We start from the raw sequence: 16,449 nt of genomic DNA, 5'->3' as shown, positions 1-16,449 counted from the left end.
TTCCTTCATATTCTGGCTTCTTCCACACTCCTTTCCAATCTTGATCAAGGGTCATGGACCAAAACATCAACAGTCCATTCCTCTCCATAGATGCTGCCTGACCTGCTGAGATCCCCCAACATTTTCTATGTGTTCCATCAGTCAGTTTGTTGCAGTGAGGCATATCCAAAGCCGGCTTTGATCTCGGAATCTGGCAGCAGTGGCCATTGGGTAAGGTCGCTGGCATAGGTGATACAGCTGTGAGGAGAATGAGAAGAGAAGTGCTGAAGACTTTGGGCCACTGAAGATCTGTAGCATTTTGTCTTCCCTGAAATCATCCTGTTGTAAAATTAATGAGAAAATCTCTGCACAGGGTTTTGACAAATTTCTTGCTGTTCTTAAGCCTACTCTCACACCATGCTGTAACCAGACTGAAAGAGTCAGGAGTACTAGGGTAACAGCAGGCGATGGTGTACGTATTGGAGCAACCCATTGGGAAGAGAAGCTAGGTTTTGCTGTAGCAAGTATGCTGGATAGGCCAGGTATTATAAAGTACCACGTTAAGGCATTTTATTAGGTCCTGGTGCGGGAGAAGATGGGAACACTGATGCACTAAATAGAGTTAATTAGTACATAGCTCACTTTCACAATGAGTAAGTGATATAACTGCCCATTTAATCCACTTTAATGTTGCTGCTTGGCAGAATAATGCTGACAAGGAAATGGGAAGTATTTTCCATTCTTGGTTCATACTATTATGGCCCTTTTCTTTTTCATGAACAAATACCAATTTATTAGCTCGTCCACAAGCTGTTAATAAATCCGGACTGGTCTCGGCTGTAGCTTTATGGTTATTACTATAAACGGGGTGCGTCTCCTTTACTTTGAAATATTGGGCCAGATTGTGCTGTTCTGGGCCTCGGCCCAGAATTTCTGCTCACAGCTCTGCTCTGGCATGTCTGAGGGACCTTGCAGCTAGTACCATGGCCTGGTGTTGCCAATGCCAGGGGTGGCATGATGTCGAGATCCTGCCCTTGACTGGCTTTGAGCTGCTTCGGGAGCTTTGTCAGTTATGGGACAGTTATAAGATCGACCAACAATTTTTACATGACTACAGAGTTGAGAGGTAATTAAAGACAATAAATAATTAAAAGAAAATAATATTATTTTTTAAGAATTAATTAACAGCGCACAGAAGCAATTTTATGTTCTTAAAAGTATCACCTCTCCCTCTTAATCTCCCAGAATCCCCTTTGAATTCAATGCTATATCTGAACTGACACAAGATCCAACTCCTATCTTCTCACTTCATCCATCTCCCCCACCCACCTTCCCCCTCACCTGACCTCACCTATCACCTGCCAGTTTGCACTCCTTCCCCTCTCCTCATCTTCTTATTCTGGCTTTTCCCTCTTTCCTTTTCAGACCTGATGAAGGGTCTTGCCGTGAAACATCGGTGCTTATACCCTCCCATAGATGCTGCCTGACCTGCTGACTTCCTCCAGCATCTTGTGTTCCACTTTAGATCCAATTGGCAAGTCTGCAGAGTTTTGTTAGTGGGATTGGGTGGTGTACCCTCAGCAGGGTTGGGCTCTACCACTCAACTCAAAGTGGAGAGCAGCCAGGGAGCTTCGTGACAGACGTGGTGCCATCTGTCATTCAGTAGGTCCTAATCTTGCATGCTTTCTCGGTTGGGGAAGCAAGAAGATGAGAGGGGAGAGACTCAACAGGAACCTGAGAGGTAAAGCGTGGTATGCATGTGGAATTAGCTGCCAGAGGAAGTGGTTGAGGCAGGTACAATTACAATTTTTAAAAGACAAATGGACAGGTACATGCATTGGAAAGGTTTAGAAGGTTATGGGCCATACACAGGGAAATGGGTCTAGCTTGGAAGGTGCATCCTGGTCAGCATGGACCAGTTGGGCTGAAGGGCCTGTTTTTGTGCTGCATGACTCTGTGACTCTCCAGCTCACTCATGAAAATGCAGGATTTAAGATCGGTGAGAGACCCGGACTAACTTTGCTTTTCCCATACATTTGCCTCAAATTTTTGTTCCCTCACTATCGGAGGGGCATTGAAATAGTCCTTTCCTGTCCCAATGCCAGCCATCAGCACAGCTCAGTAACATGAAGAAGAGCTTGATTCCCTCATCTCTTGTCAACTATACACAATAACTTACCTTTATGCTGCAGCTGAGTACAAGCAAAAGTGGTATGTGAAGTAACATCCAAGATCCGTAATGAATTCAGTGGGTCAGGCAGTAACTGTGGAGGGAAATGGACAGTTGACATTTTGGGCTGAGAACCTTCATTGGGATTGAAAGTGTTGAGGGGCAATTGCCAGTATAAAAAGATGAGGGGGAGGGGTGAGGCAAGAACTGACAAGTGTTAGAGGCAGATTCCAGCATCTGCAGTCTCTCATGTTTTCAAGGTCAATGCAACTGAACACAAAATGCAGACTGACACTGAAGTGCAGAATCTGAAGGAACATTGTAGCATCAGAGGAGTCATTAAGCCAGGTCCGCCAACGGTCCGCCAGGGAGGACGTCAGAGTCCCCACAGTGACAAAAGATGCTGGAGTCTTAATCAAGGAACCAAACAGCTGGAGAATTGCAGTGTGTCAAGCAGTTTCTGTGGAGGGAAATGGATCAATCCAGATGAAGGGTCTGGACCTGAAACATCGACTGTCCATTTCCCTTGTCAGATGTTTCTTGACACATTGCAAGAAACCTCCGGCAGCTTATCTTAAAGATCCCATGGTATTAGTTTGTCGATGGCTGTGAAGATCTCCCCTCCCCTTCCCTTCCATGCACAACCCCCCAGTTCCCAGGTCCTAGTTGATGTTATTCTATCGGATTGTCACAATGTGCACTGGGAACGCCAGAACCCAAGTGCAAAGGGAAGAAACATTCCGATATAGAGGCGGTGACCAGAGTTTTTTCAACAGAACGTCAGTGGCCTCAGTCGGGACGTAACATTTTCAAAACTAGGGCCCTGCCATTAGCACTAATCAGGCATCTGCTTAACATGGAATCCCCAGACCTATCAAAATCAACTTGCCAAGGCTACATCCACACTAGACCGGATAATTTTGAAAACGCCGGTTTCGAGTAAAAACGATAGGCATCCACACTATGCGTTTTTGGAAATATCTCTATCCACACTGAAACGGAGATTTTGGCGAATCTCCTCCTACTGCGCATGCGCAGGACACATCTACCGAAAACAAGCGACATGTTTGGTGTCGAATCTCGCCGTAAAAGTGCGCATTTGTGTAGTTACAGACTAGAAAAACTTAACAGACAGCTGTTGGCTCTCGCACAGGAGTTTAAAACTAAAAAAAAACAAATACTGGAGCGTACGGCGGCAACCGACAGGGAGTTCACGGACAGATTGACCCAGCTGACGACGAACATTGAAAAACTGACTAACTCTGTTGCATTAATAAAGCACCTTGTTAAATGTGTAAAACATGTCTGCGTCAGTGTTATCTTGTATTTCCATACAATGTTACATTAGGCTGTTACACATCTATTGTCAGAGAAGTACTTGCATAAATAGGTAAACCACCTTCATACGAGCAAGGACAGAAAACAGGGCAAAGTGAGTATACTTATTTATTCAGTAAGTTATGGGTCAAAGTATTTGGTGAGTACATTTCTAATTCTTCTGGCTTTAGTCTCTTTGCCGTCTGTTCTGAAATTGTTAGGTTGCGTTCAAGAAAACAATGAAATAGCGTGCTGCCGTCTGATAGTGTTTTCAGAAATCTCTGGTTACGCTGTCCACACTGATCTGTTAGAGCAGCGTTTTCAAAAATAACACACCCTGGAAAGCGTTTCTGAAAAGCTCAGTTTTCAGGGGACGAAAATGCCATTTTAGTGTGGACGGAGGGTAAAAACGAAGAGAAAAAGCTTCGGTTACGGATTTATCCGGCGTAGTGTGGATGTAGCCCAAGCTTAAACAGGAAGCATTACAGAGAGTGAGTCACTCGAGAAAAACGCAAGGAATTCTAAACAATCAACAACTCTCGTTAAACAACAGTTTATCCAATTCAGGTGCTCTAAAAGCCTCGGAGCCCAATGCTCTCTGGTGCCCCACATAGGCCTGAAGATCTCATCACATAAATATAACCAAAAGACAATCTGGTCATGAGCACAATTTCATTCACTGTGTGAGATATGCTTTTCACACATTACCACAACAGTAACTGATGCTGCTGAGGTACATCCAAGGGTGCTCTAGGACTCATCATCAGTAATGTCACCTGGGGTCATCGGGTGTTTCGGGTCTTTCAACATCAGGCGGCCCAGCTGGGGTTGATCAGGCCCGGGCTTGTGTCCTAGCAGCATTGGCCCACGGGTCACACCTCCTGATCCATTTCCATCTGGGACTTTGCTGATGGCTTTTGTCTTTTCAGTCCCTTTAATGCCAAGGAGAGAGTAGATTCCGCACAGCGAGCAGCCAACAAAACCTCTACGCCCCACCTCTGTAGGCTAATATTGTGCTCTCCACCCCTGTTTCTAGCACTGCTCTACCAGTCATTGTACGGGGTGTCAGGGAGGGGTGTGAAGACCTGCCGTTCCCTCCGAGGTGGGTCCTCCACCTTTGGTCCTCACCTGGCACTCAGCTCTCACCTGTGTCTCCAAGTAAGCTGTTTGCATGCGACAGTGGCACGCCCTGGGCAATGGCTTTGACAGACCAGCCAAACCAGGAGAGAGTAGCCTTCAGGGTTTTTTTTTGAACCCTTGGTGACTATAGGCTTGTCTACCCAAAGCACGCGAAGACTGGATTCGGCAGACTGCACAAAAGAAACCATCAGCTGGTTTAATGAGCAGGACGGCATTTCCCAGCACATGTTGTGGAGGGCAAAACACAAAGATCACCCTGGCCGTCCACCGCATCCTAACCTATCTCCAGTCAGCTTGACTTTCATCTTGCTACAGGATCCAGATGGACTAGGATGTGAGGGTGAGGTTGATGACCTCTGCAGCTCTCCCGCACTTAATCAAACTCATGCACAAGTCACAACATCACAGATGTCAGTGGTCCTTATCGCTCAAGATGGATGTGCGCACACACGAAGACCAGCCATCGCTGCTCTGCTGTCATCCTTGCTATTGTTCCCTTTCAATCAACTTTGGTCAGCTCCTCTCTCACGCCTCTGTGATTCTCTTTACTCCACTGATACATCTCCCTCTCAAGCTGCATGGTGAATTTTATCATATTATGATCACAGGCTCCCTAAAGGTCCCCTTACCTTAAGCTGGAAGGTGATAGGTGAAGCCAGGTGAGGGGGCTGGTAGGTGAATAGGGGAGAGAGGATGAAGTGAGAATCTAGGAGTTGTTGTATAAGATGATGAGAGGCATTGATCGTGTGGATAGCCAAAGGCTTATTCCCAGGGCTGAAATAACTACATGAGGGAGCAGTTTTAAAGTGCTTGGAAGCAGGTACAAGGGGGATATCAGAAGTAAGTTTTTCACACAGAGAGTGGTGGGTGCATAGAATGCACCGCCAGCGAAAGTGGTAGAGGCGGATACAACAGGGTCTTTTAAGAGACTCTTAGATAGGTACATGGAGCTTAGAAAAATAGAAGTCAATGCGGTAGGGAAATTCTAGACAGCTTCTAGAGTGCATTACATGGTCGGCACAACGTTGTGGGCCAAAGGGCCTATATTGTGCTGTAGATTTCTGTGTTTCTATGTAATAGATGGAAAAGATAAAAGGTTGAAGAAGAAGCAATCTGATTGGAGAGAAGAGTGGACCATGTGAGAAAGGGAGGGAGGATACAAGGGAAGAGGGATATGTGTAAGTATAAGCTCTTTCTTTATGGTGTGGAGACCACAGATATAAATAAAGACAATCTTCAGCTAAACATCTAAAAAGTCTGCAGATGCTAAAAATCTGATATCAAACCAGTAATGGTGAAATACTCACCGAGCCAGGCTGATCCTCAGGAACAGAATCGAGTTTATTACTACTGACACATGTCATGAAATATGTCATTTTATGTATAGTGCAATACATAAAAAGATTATAAGTTACAACAAGAAGTATTTTAAAAAGAAATAAGTAGTGCAAAAAGAGTGCAAAATAGTCAGGTAGTGTTTGTGTGTTCGTGGACCGTTCAGAAATCTGATGGATCTGTATAAAAAGAAACAGGAGCTAATGTTTTGAGTCAAAGACCCTTCACCAGAACTGTAAGGTCCTAAACGTTAACTCTTGGTTCTTGTTCCACAGATGCTCTGTGCCCTGGTGAGAGCTTTCAACATTTTCTGATGTTAAACTATTTTCTATTGCTGTACAGTGCAAGACAATGATCATTTATTCTGGCAATTCTTTGAGTTCATGTGTATGAAGCTTACTATCCTAAGAAGGTAATTGAGGTAGGTACTCTCACAACATTGGAAAAACATCTGGATGAGCACTGAATTACCAAGATTTAGCACGTTATGGACTGAACACAGTACATAGAACAATACATCAAAGGAACAGGCCCTACAGTCCACAATGTCTGTACCAAACATTATGCAGAATTAAACTAAATCTCTCCTGCCTCTCCCTAATCAAAATCCCTTCACTCCTTTCACTGCCTCTTAAATGGCAGCATCATATCTGCTTCCATCATTACCACTTCCAGGTACCCTGTGTTAAAAATTGCTCCACACATCTCTTTTAATCTTGATTTCTCCGAATTGACATGATGTAAAAAATGATGACATAGTGGCATCAGCACTGGACTTTGAGGTAGATGGTCCTGAGCTTCTGTATCTTTCTACGAAAACCCTACAGACAACTACACTATCCATAGGGTCACTTTGAGTCGACAACAAGTCAATGACAACAACAACAAAGAATCAAGGAGTTGTAATCTCTGGCAATCAGAGACAACAAATGAAAATAAAACTTGTCAGCCATAAAATAAAACTTATTCAGTCACATTTTCATTTTAAAAAAAGGCATTAAATGTTGACAAATTTATAACGGACAATCTCAGGATTCCAGCTCTTACAACATCCATTCATTGTAACCTGTGATGTTTGTGCCATTTTCTTTTCAATACTTTAGTATCAACTCTACTTACAGATAAAAATTACTAAATCACAGATTAGGGCTCCCTTGTTATTGCCTTTAATCAATAAGTGAAATTAATATTGCTTTGAAGCAAGGTAATCTCTGCGATTGTGACAATGAAGTCATCAATATATACCTAAATGCTCTTGTGCCTTACAGTTATGAGTCTGTCATGTCACCATATCAACAGTGCATTGTCTTGATTCACTTGCAAATTTCGCCTCTGGGTCAACTGATTTGTACAAAATAAAATTGCTCACAATGATGATTCTATTCTTTTTCAAATCAATCAGAAACTCATCAGTTTTATCCTGGAGACAACAGAGTTCCAGAATCGATGGATTTCTCTTCCATACATGCGTGTTTCAGTGCTAATTCTCAAACTGTACACCCAGTGGCCGCTTTGCACTTGATGAAATACACCAGTACACCTGCTCATTAAATCAAATAGCTAAGCAGCTAATCATGTGGCAGCAATCCGTATGACCATAAGAAATAGGAGCAGAATTAGGCCATTTGGCCCATCGAGTCTGCTCCACCATTCAATCATGGCTGATCCTTTTTTCCCCTCCTCAGCCTTACTCCCCAGCCTTTTCCCCATAACCTTTGATGCCATGTCTAATCAAGAATCTATCATCTCTGCCTTAAATACACCCAATGACTTGGCTTCCACAGCTGCATGTGGCAACAAATTCCATAACTTTACCACCCACTAGGTAAAGAAATTTATCCACATTTCCATATTAAATGGATGCTCCTCTATCCTGAGGCTGTGTCCACTTGTCCTAGACTCCCCCCACCATGATAAACCTCCTTTCCACATCTACTCTGTCTAGGCCTATCAACATTCAAAAGGTTTCATTGAGGTCCACTCTCATCCTTCCAAATTCCAGCAAATACAGGCCCAAAGCCATCAAACATTCATCATATGATAACCTTTTCATTCCCAGAATCATCCTTGTGAACCTCCTCTGGACCCTCTCCAATGCCAGCACATCTTTTCTCAGATGCGGAACCCAAAACTGTTCACAATACTCAAGGTGAGGACTCACCAGTGCCCTATAAAGCCTCAGCATCACATCCCTGCTCTTGTACTCTAAACTTTTTGAAATGAATGCTGACTTTGCATTTGCCTTCCTCACCACTCAATCAAACTGCAAGTTAACATTTAGGGTGCTCTGCACAAGGACTCCCAAGTCCCTTTATGTTTCAGATTTTTGGATTTTCTCCCTATTTAGAAAATAGTCTGTACAATTATTTCTACTACCAAAGTGCATGACCATGCATTTTCCAACAGTATATTTAATTTGCCACTTTCTTGCCCATTCTCTTAATCTGTCTAAGTCCTTCTGCTGTTTCCTCAACACTACTTAACCCTCCACCAATCTTCGTATCATCTGCAAACTTGGAAACAAAGACATCATATATATCATTGATATACAACATAAAAAGAAGCGATCCCAACACCAACCTACTGCATAACACCACTAATCACTGGCAGCCAACCAGAAAAAAAAAACCTTTTATTCCCACTCACTGCCTCCTACCAATCAGCCAATGCTCTAACTCTGCCAGTAACTTTCCTGTAATACCATGGGCTCTTAACTTGGTAAGCAGCCTCATGTGTGACACCTTGTCAAAGGCCTTCTGAAAGTCCAAATATACAACATCCACTGCATCCCCTTTATCTATCCTACTTGTGATTTCCTCAAAGAATTCAAACAGGTTCATCAGGCAAGATTTCCCCTTAAGAAAACTATGCTGACTTTGTCCTCTCTTGTCCTGTGTTACCAAGTACTCCATAACCTCATCTTTAACAATGGACTCCAACATTTTCCCAACCACTGAGGTCAGGCTAACTGCTCTATAATATCCTTCCTGCTGCCTTCCTTCTTTCTTGAAGAGTGGAGTGACATTTGCAATTTTCCAGTCCTCCGGAACCATGCCAGACTCCAGTGTTTCTTGAAAGGTCATTACTAATGCCTCCACAATCCCTACCGCTACCTCCTTCAGAACCTTAGATTGCATTTTCACCTGAATCAGTGCATTAAGGCATGCAGCATGGTCACGATGTTCAGTTGTTGTTCAGACTAACATCTGAATGGGGAAGAAATGTAATCTAATGACTTTGGCTGTGGAATGCTTGTTGGATGCCAGATGGGAGTAGTTTGAGTGTCTCAGAAACTGCTGATCTCCTGGGATTTTCATCCACAAAGGCCTCTAGAGTTTACAGAGAATGGTGCAAAAAAACAAAAAAAAACATCCAGTGAGTGTAAGTTCTGTGGGTGAAAATGCCTTGTTAATGAGAGAGGTCAGAGGAGAACGGCCAGGCTGGTTAAAGCTGGCAACTGTGACTCAGATAACCACGTATTATAGCAGTGGTGTGTAGAAAAGTATCTCTGAATGCATAACACATTGAACGTTGAAGAGGACGGGCTACAGCAGCAGAAGACCATGAACATACATTCAGTGGCCAATTTAGTGGGTACAGGAATTAGAGTGTAGATTACAGGCCTTCCATGTTGAAGTGGAAACAGGTTAATCTTGGCAACTAAAACTGTCTGAAAAGAAAGAAAACAAGACTCATTCCCTTAAGGAAGCTAAAACTAAAAAATTTACAAATAGATGTGCGGTGGAAAGTGTGTTGACTGGCTGCATTACAGCCTGGTATGGGAACACCGATGCCTTTGAGCAGAAAATCCTACAACAGGCAGTGGATTCAGCCCAGTACATCATGGGTAAAGCCCTCCTAATGTTATGGTCTAACAGTTACTACCCCTCAACCATCAGGCTCTTGACTAAGGGATGGCTACACTCATTCTACTTCTGGTGTTCCCAGAACTGAGGGTCTCACTTTAAGGTCTCTTTATCTTGTTATTTCATGCTCATTATTTATTGCTATTTATTATTATTTTCATTTGCACGGTATGTTGTTCACTGATCCTGTTTACAGTTACTGTTCCATAGATTTGCTGAGTATGCCCACAGGAAGACAATCTCAGCCTTGTATGTGGTGACATGTATGTACTCGAATAATAAATTTTACTTTGAACTTTCCCTTGCAGAAACCTGCAATTTTCTCCTCCAGATTGGCTACGGATGTTGGAGCATTTAGCACTTTCAAAGGAGAGACTGATAGATACCAAGTCAGTGTGTCAAAGAAATGGAGCCCATTTGCCACAGAGTCAAATTGCGGGTTTCATCGAGTCTGTAAAGATCCTTTGTTGTTGTAACCCTGTGCTGGTCCTATCTATCCGCTCACTCTCTGTGATTTGGTATTCTCTTCCAGTTCACATATTTATTCGATTTTCCCCCTTAAGACTGAGCCTCAATCACTTACTGTGACTGATCATTCTACGCTCCAATAAGCAGCTGCTTGCACTTTGATTAACTCTAGACATGACTATCCAGTGCTCTCCCAAACACTCACCTTTTACAAATTAACTCTTTCTAAACAGCAATAAAAACAGAAAATGCTGATAATAGTCAGCAGGTCGGGCTGCAGCTGTGGAAAGGGAAACACAGTTAATGTTTCAACTTGTCAGAACTGGGAAGGAGGCAAAGAAAAAAATACTAAACACCAGAAAGTCTGCAGACGCTGGAAATCCAGAGCGACGCACACAAAATGCTGGAGGAGCTCAGCAGGTCAGGCAGCATCTGTGGAAATGAATAGATAGATAGATAGATAGATACTTTATTCATCCCCATGGGGAAATTCAACTTTTTTTTCCAATGTCCCATACACTTGTTGTATCAAAACTAATTACATACAATACTTAACTCAGTAAAAAATATGATATGCATCTAAATCACTATCTCAAAAAGCATTAATAATAGCTTTTAAAAAGTTCTTAAGTCCTGGCGGTTGAATTGTAAAGCCTAATGACATTGGGGAGTATTGACCTCTTCATCCTGTCTGAGGAGCATTGCATTGATAGTAACCTGTCGCTGAAACTGCTTCTCTGTCTCTGGATGGTGCTATGTAGAGGATGTTCAGAGTTTTCCATAATTGACCGTAGCCTACTCAGCGCCCTTCACTCAGCTACCGATGTTAAACTCTCCAGTACTTTGCCCACGACAGAGCCCGCCTTCCTTACCAGCTTATTAAGACGTGAGGCGTCCCTCTTCTTAATGCTTCCTCCCCAACACGCCACCACAAAGAAGAGGGCGCTCTCCACAACTGACCTATAGAACATCTTCAGCATCTCACTACAGACATTGAATGACGCCAACCTTCTAAGGAAGTACAGTCGACTCTGTGCCTTCCTGCACAAGGCATCTGTGTTGGCAGTCCAGTCTAGCTTCTCGTCTAACTGTACTTCCAGATACTTGTAGGTCTTAACCTGCTCCACACATTCTCCATTAATGATCACTGGCTCCATATGAGGCCTAGATCTCCTAAAGTCCACCACCATCTCCTTGGTCTTGGTGATATTGAGACACAGGTAGTTTGAGTTGCACCATATCACAAAGTCCTGTATCAGTTTCCTATACTCCTCCTCCTGTCCATTCCTGACACACCCCACTATGGCCGTGTCATCAGCGAACTTCTGCACATGGCAGGACTCCGAGTTATATTGGAAGTCTGATGTGTACAGGGTGAACAGGACCGGAGAGAGTACGGTTCCCTGCGGTGCTCCTGTGCTGCTGACCACCGTGTCAGACCTACAGTCTCCCAACCGCACATACTGAGGTCTATCTGTCAAGTAGTCCACTATCCAATCCACCATGTGAGAGTCTACTCCCATCTCCGTTAGTTTGTGCCTTAAGATCTTGGGCTGGATGGTGTTAAAGGCACTAGAGAAGTCAAGGAATGTAATCCTCACAGCACAACTGAGCCCATCTAGGTGAGAGAGTGATTTGTGCAGCAAATACGTGATAGCATCCTCCACTCCCACCTTCTCCTTATACGCAAACTGAAGAGGATCCTGGGCGTGCCTGGTTTGTGGCCTCAGATTCTGTATTATCAGCCGCTCCATGGTCTTCATCACGTGTGACGTCAAGGCAACAGGTCTGAAGTCATTCAACTCCTTTGGTTGTGGTTTCTTCGGAACCGGGACAATACAGGATGTTTTCCACTGTCTGGGTACTCTTCCCTGCTCCAGGCTCATGTTGAAGATGCGCTGTAGTGGTTCTCCCAGCTCAGTCGCACAGGCCCTCAGTACTCGTGGGGAAACTCCATCCGGTCCATCTGCCTTGCTGGTACAGATCTTCTTCAGTTGACCTTCCACCTGTTCAGCCGTAATCCTGGGTGTGGGCAAGGTCTCCTGTGAGTGGCTATTTTCCTGTGAGGGAAGTAAGCCTGGTGTGGATTTCTGCGGTGAGGATGAGATTGTGCTGTCGAACCTGTTGAAGAAGTTGTTCAGCTGGTTCGCTTTCTCCACATCTCCACTTATGTTTGCCCCCCGCTTTGCACCGCATCTGGTGATGATCTTCATCCCATCCCACACCTCCTTCATGCTTTTTTTCTGCAGCCTTTGTTCTAGCTTCCTCCTATACTGCTCCTTTGCCCCCCTTATCTGTACTCTGAGTTCCTTCTGAACTCTTTTAAGCTCCAACCGATCACCATCTTTAAAGGCCCTCTTCTTCTGGTTTAGGAGGCCTTTGATGTGACTAGTGATCCAGGGCTTATTATTAGGATAGCAGCGAACAGTCAGCGTTTCGGGCCGAGACCCTTCTTCAGGAAAAGATACTTGTTAAGCCACCGGGAAGGCGGGGAGGGAAAAGGCCCATTTGTGGATAGGCTGTAAACTGGTTTATTTGGTCACTGAATGAGTGGGAGCAACCAGAGAGTAAGGACATGAATTATAGAATGGAGACAAAAGAACGCAGAGGTTGTGAAAAGCAGAGCAGGAAGACAAATCGGACAGGTTTGACTGGACACGTCCTAGGCTCCCATATGAAAAGAGAAGGAAAAAGGAAAAACAAAGATTCAAAGCATATTTATTATCAAAGAATGTATAAATTATACACCTCCAAATTTGTCTGCTTACAGGCAGCCACAAAGCAAGAAATCTGAATAACCCAATAAAAAAAAGACCAAAAACCAGTGCGTAGAGAAAGAGAGAAAGAAAAGCACACATCATGCAAAGAACAGAAGCAAGCCAACATCATCCCAAACCAGACCGAGTCCCAGATCCACTCCTGGAGCAGCCAGAGTAGGCCCAAGCCAAGCCTCAGTGCCCAGTTTGCTCACCAGCGGGGCAAGAATGCACAGCGGCCGGCTCAGTTCACAGCCTCGACGCTGCAGAGAAAAGAATGAACGTTCGCAGGAGAGCAAGTGAAATCAGTTCAACCCTCACCTCTGGTCCCAACCTCAGGCTTGCAGTCTATCTGTGCCAGTGTTTAAATTGTCTAAGCACCGAGTGGTGCTATGTTCCAGGACCCAGATCTAGGCTCCCCGATATGCCTGGTCCGCCCCACCCGAAACCATTCTCGATCTCACCTAATCTGCTCAGTGCTTGGAGCAATCCAACCTTGCACCCAGGTTAGGTGGACAGACATCAAAACCCTTCCATGTCGACTCCTCTCCAAATCACTCCTTCCATCTCTGGCAGCAGTACGAACTCCGTCTCCATCTGCAGCTTAAACATGTTGTGCCTTGCAATGCCTCAGCATGGCTCTTCCCCTGAACCAGCCTCATCTCCGTCTGCGGTGATAGTTCACCACAATTTGCTTCATGATAGATGTTATTGGTAATGTTTCAAGTTGATTCTCTTACTTTATGATTTACCAGTAAGCTGTCATACATCTTCGGTAGCGCCATCTAAAACTGGAACTGAACGTCTTAAGCATTAAGAAACACAAGAGATTCTGCAAATGCTGGAAATCTTGAACAACACACACACACACACAAAATGCTGGAGAACCTCAGCATGTCTGGCAGCATCTATGGAGGTCAATAATTCAGATTAAGACCTTTCATCAGGACTGAAAAGGAAAGGGGAAGAACCTAGATTAAGAAGGCAGTGCACTGTACACTATAAAGCTATGACTAAGTGGGATCATCATAATTACTCTCTCTGGAAGTATGACCATTTTAGCTCTTCTTGTATAGTAATAAGAATGATCCTTCTTTCTTCCTATTAAAATATATCACTTCATTTACCTTCATGGGCAGTATTACTGGAAAGTCAATAGCAAAAACAAATACAGCAAATACTACAAAGGTTTAATTTCAGTGCCAGCCCTCGGAGTTTTGCAACTTAATGGGGGTGCTGTACAGGTCTGAGTATTAATTTTAACATTTGACATTTACCAGCATGCAGTCCATTGATGACATCTATAAAAGTGCAGCCAGAAAGGCTCGGTTTCACTTTGCCATCGTAGACCAATTGCATAATATTTGGAATAGCCATATTTGCCCATGCATTTGGCATGAATGGTTTGTGTATCGTCATTTAGTTCTGTGGCTTGCTGGGATCTTGCTCATTTCCTTGAGGTTCATTAAATGCAAATTAAAAACTAATGCTATTTCAGCGCCAGCATTCAATCCCTGCCACAGTCTCTAAGGACTGTCTGTACATTCTCCATGTGACTGCATAGAGTTCCTCCGGGTGCTACCGTTTCCTCCTACACTCCAAAAGATGTACATTTAGGGTTAGTGAGTTGTGTGCATGCTATATTGCTGCCTTGGTGACACATGCACAATCCTCGTTGATTGGATTTGATGCAAACAACACATTTCACTGCAAGTTTTGTACATGTGACCAGTAAAGCTTGTTGCATTCTGTTTAGTTGTGTCCTCTGTTTCTAGGCATGCTACACTGGCACCACAGTGTGTGGTGAAACCTGCTGGCTGCCTTTCAGAACTTCTTTGGGCGTGTTGGCAGTTTTCACAAATCACACATTTCTCCGTGTGTTTCAATGTACATGTGATAAATAAACCTGAACCTGAATGAGAGAAAGAGTGAAAGGAAAATTTGTGTATGAATTGATCTTTTCATGGGGTAGGATGGGTTAAAGGGGTGTGCAGCCAATGATCTTGGATCTTCTCATACTCTCCATTCCAGCCAGATCCCTGCACTATTCCAACCCGAACCGCATCCACATCCCTGTCTTTTCATTCGACTGGGTCTCTGGCCATAAACCTAGAATATTTCTTCCAAACTCTCTCTACCAAGGATGTAATGTTGAGGCTTTATAAAGCACTGGTGAGGCCTCACTTGGAGTATTGTGTGCAGTTTTGGGCCCCTATCAAGGAAAGGATGTGCTGACATTAGATAGGGTTCAAAGGAGGTTCACAAAAATGATTTCAGGATTGAAAGGCTTGTCATAAGAGGAGCTTTTGATGGCTCTGGGCCTCTACTCACTGGAATTCAGAAGATTGAGGGGTGACCTCATTAAAACACATTGAATGTTGAAAGGCCCTGATAGAGTGGTTGTGGAGAGGATGTTTCCTATGGTGGGGGAGTCTAAGACCAGAGGTCACAGCCTCAGAATAGAGGGATGTCCTTTTAGAATGGAGATGAGGAGAAATTTCTTTAGCCAGAAATTCATTGCCACCGGCAGCTGTGGAGGCCGAGTCATTGGGTATATTTAAGGCAGAAGTTCTTGATTGGTCAGGGCATGAAGGGAAATGGAGAAGGCAGGAAATCAGGGCTGAGAGGAAAAATGGATCAGCAGTGATGAAATGGCAGAGCAGACTCAATGGGCAACATGGCCAAATTCTGCTCCTATATCTTATGGTCTTACCTCCTTCATTCCACCAAGATGGCTTTAAAATTTCTCAAATCAAGTTTTTGCCCATCAGCCTTATTAATGTAGCCTAATGCTCCTGTCATGCACGTTTGCTTTGTCAAAAGATGTCCACAATCGTACAGTTGTACAGCATATTAAAAGACCCTTCAGCCTATCTATGCCTGACTGTACAAATCCAACTTGCTTACATTAATTCTTTATCGCTCTGTGCCTTGTTCAGCTAGATGTCAGCTTGTTAGAGAGCTGAAGTATGACTCTAAGTGACAAGCAGAGGATTTTTGAATGTCTGCCAACGTAACAGCCTTCTAGCTTTCAGTGAGGCATTTTGTCGCGATGCCTCCTAAGCATTCTTACTGTTCCTGCCTCTACCTCCTCCGCAGGCATGCACTCCAGATACAAATGACTGCTTGTGTGAAGAATTTGCTCCTCAGATCCACTTCAAACTTCCTCTCCCTCACCTTAAACCTCTGCCGGGTAGGTTTGGATGCTAGGCAGTACCGGCACTGTAGTGGGCCATCTGTCAGAGTCTGCAGGCTCTCTGCGTCTCACTGGGATCTCAACAAGCGTACTTGCTACATCTGCATTCTTCAGAGCATCCCATTCTTCAGGTCAACAGGAGGAAAATAAGAGAGAAAGCTGGCAAATACGCCAAGAAAATCCAGTAATAATTAGCATCTGACTATTGCTCCAATAACAGTT

The sequence above is a fragment of the Hemitrygon akajei genome, chromosome 11, assembly GCF_048418815.1.
Source record: "Hemitrygon akajei chromosome 11, sHemAka1.3, whole genome shotgun sequence".
Taxonomy (NCBI): Eukaryota; Metazoa; Chordata; class Chondrichthyes; order Myliobatiformes; family Dasyatidae; genus Hemitrygon; species Hemitrygon akajei.
The sequence above is the reverse complement of the archived record's forward strand: the minus strand, read 5'-3'. Positions refer to the sequence as shown.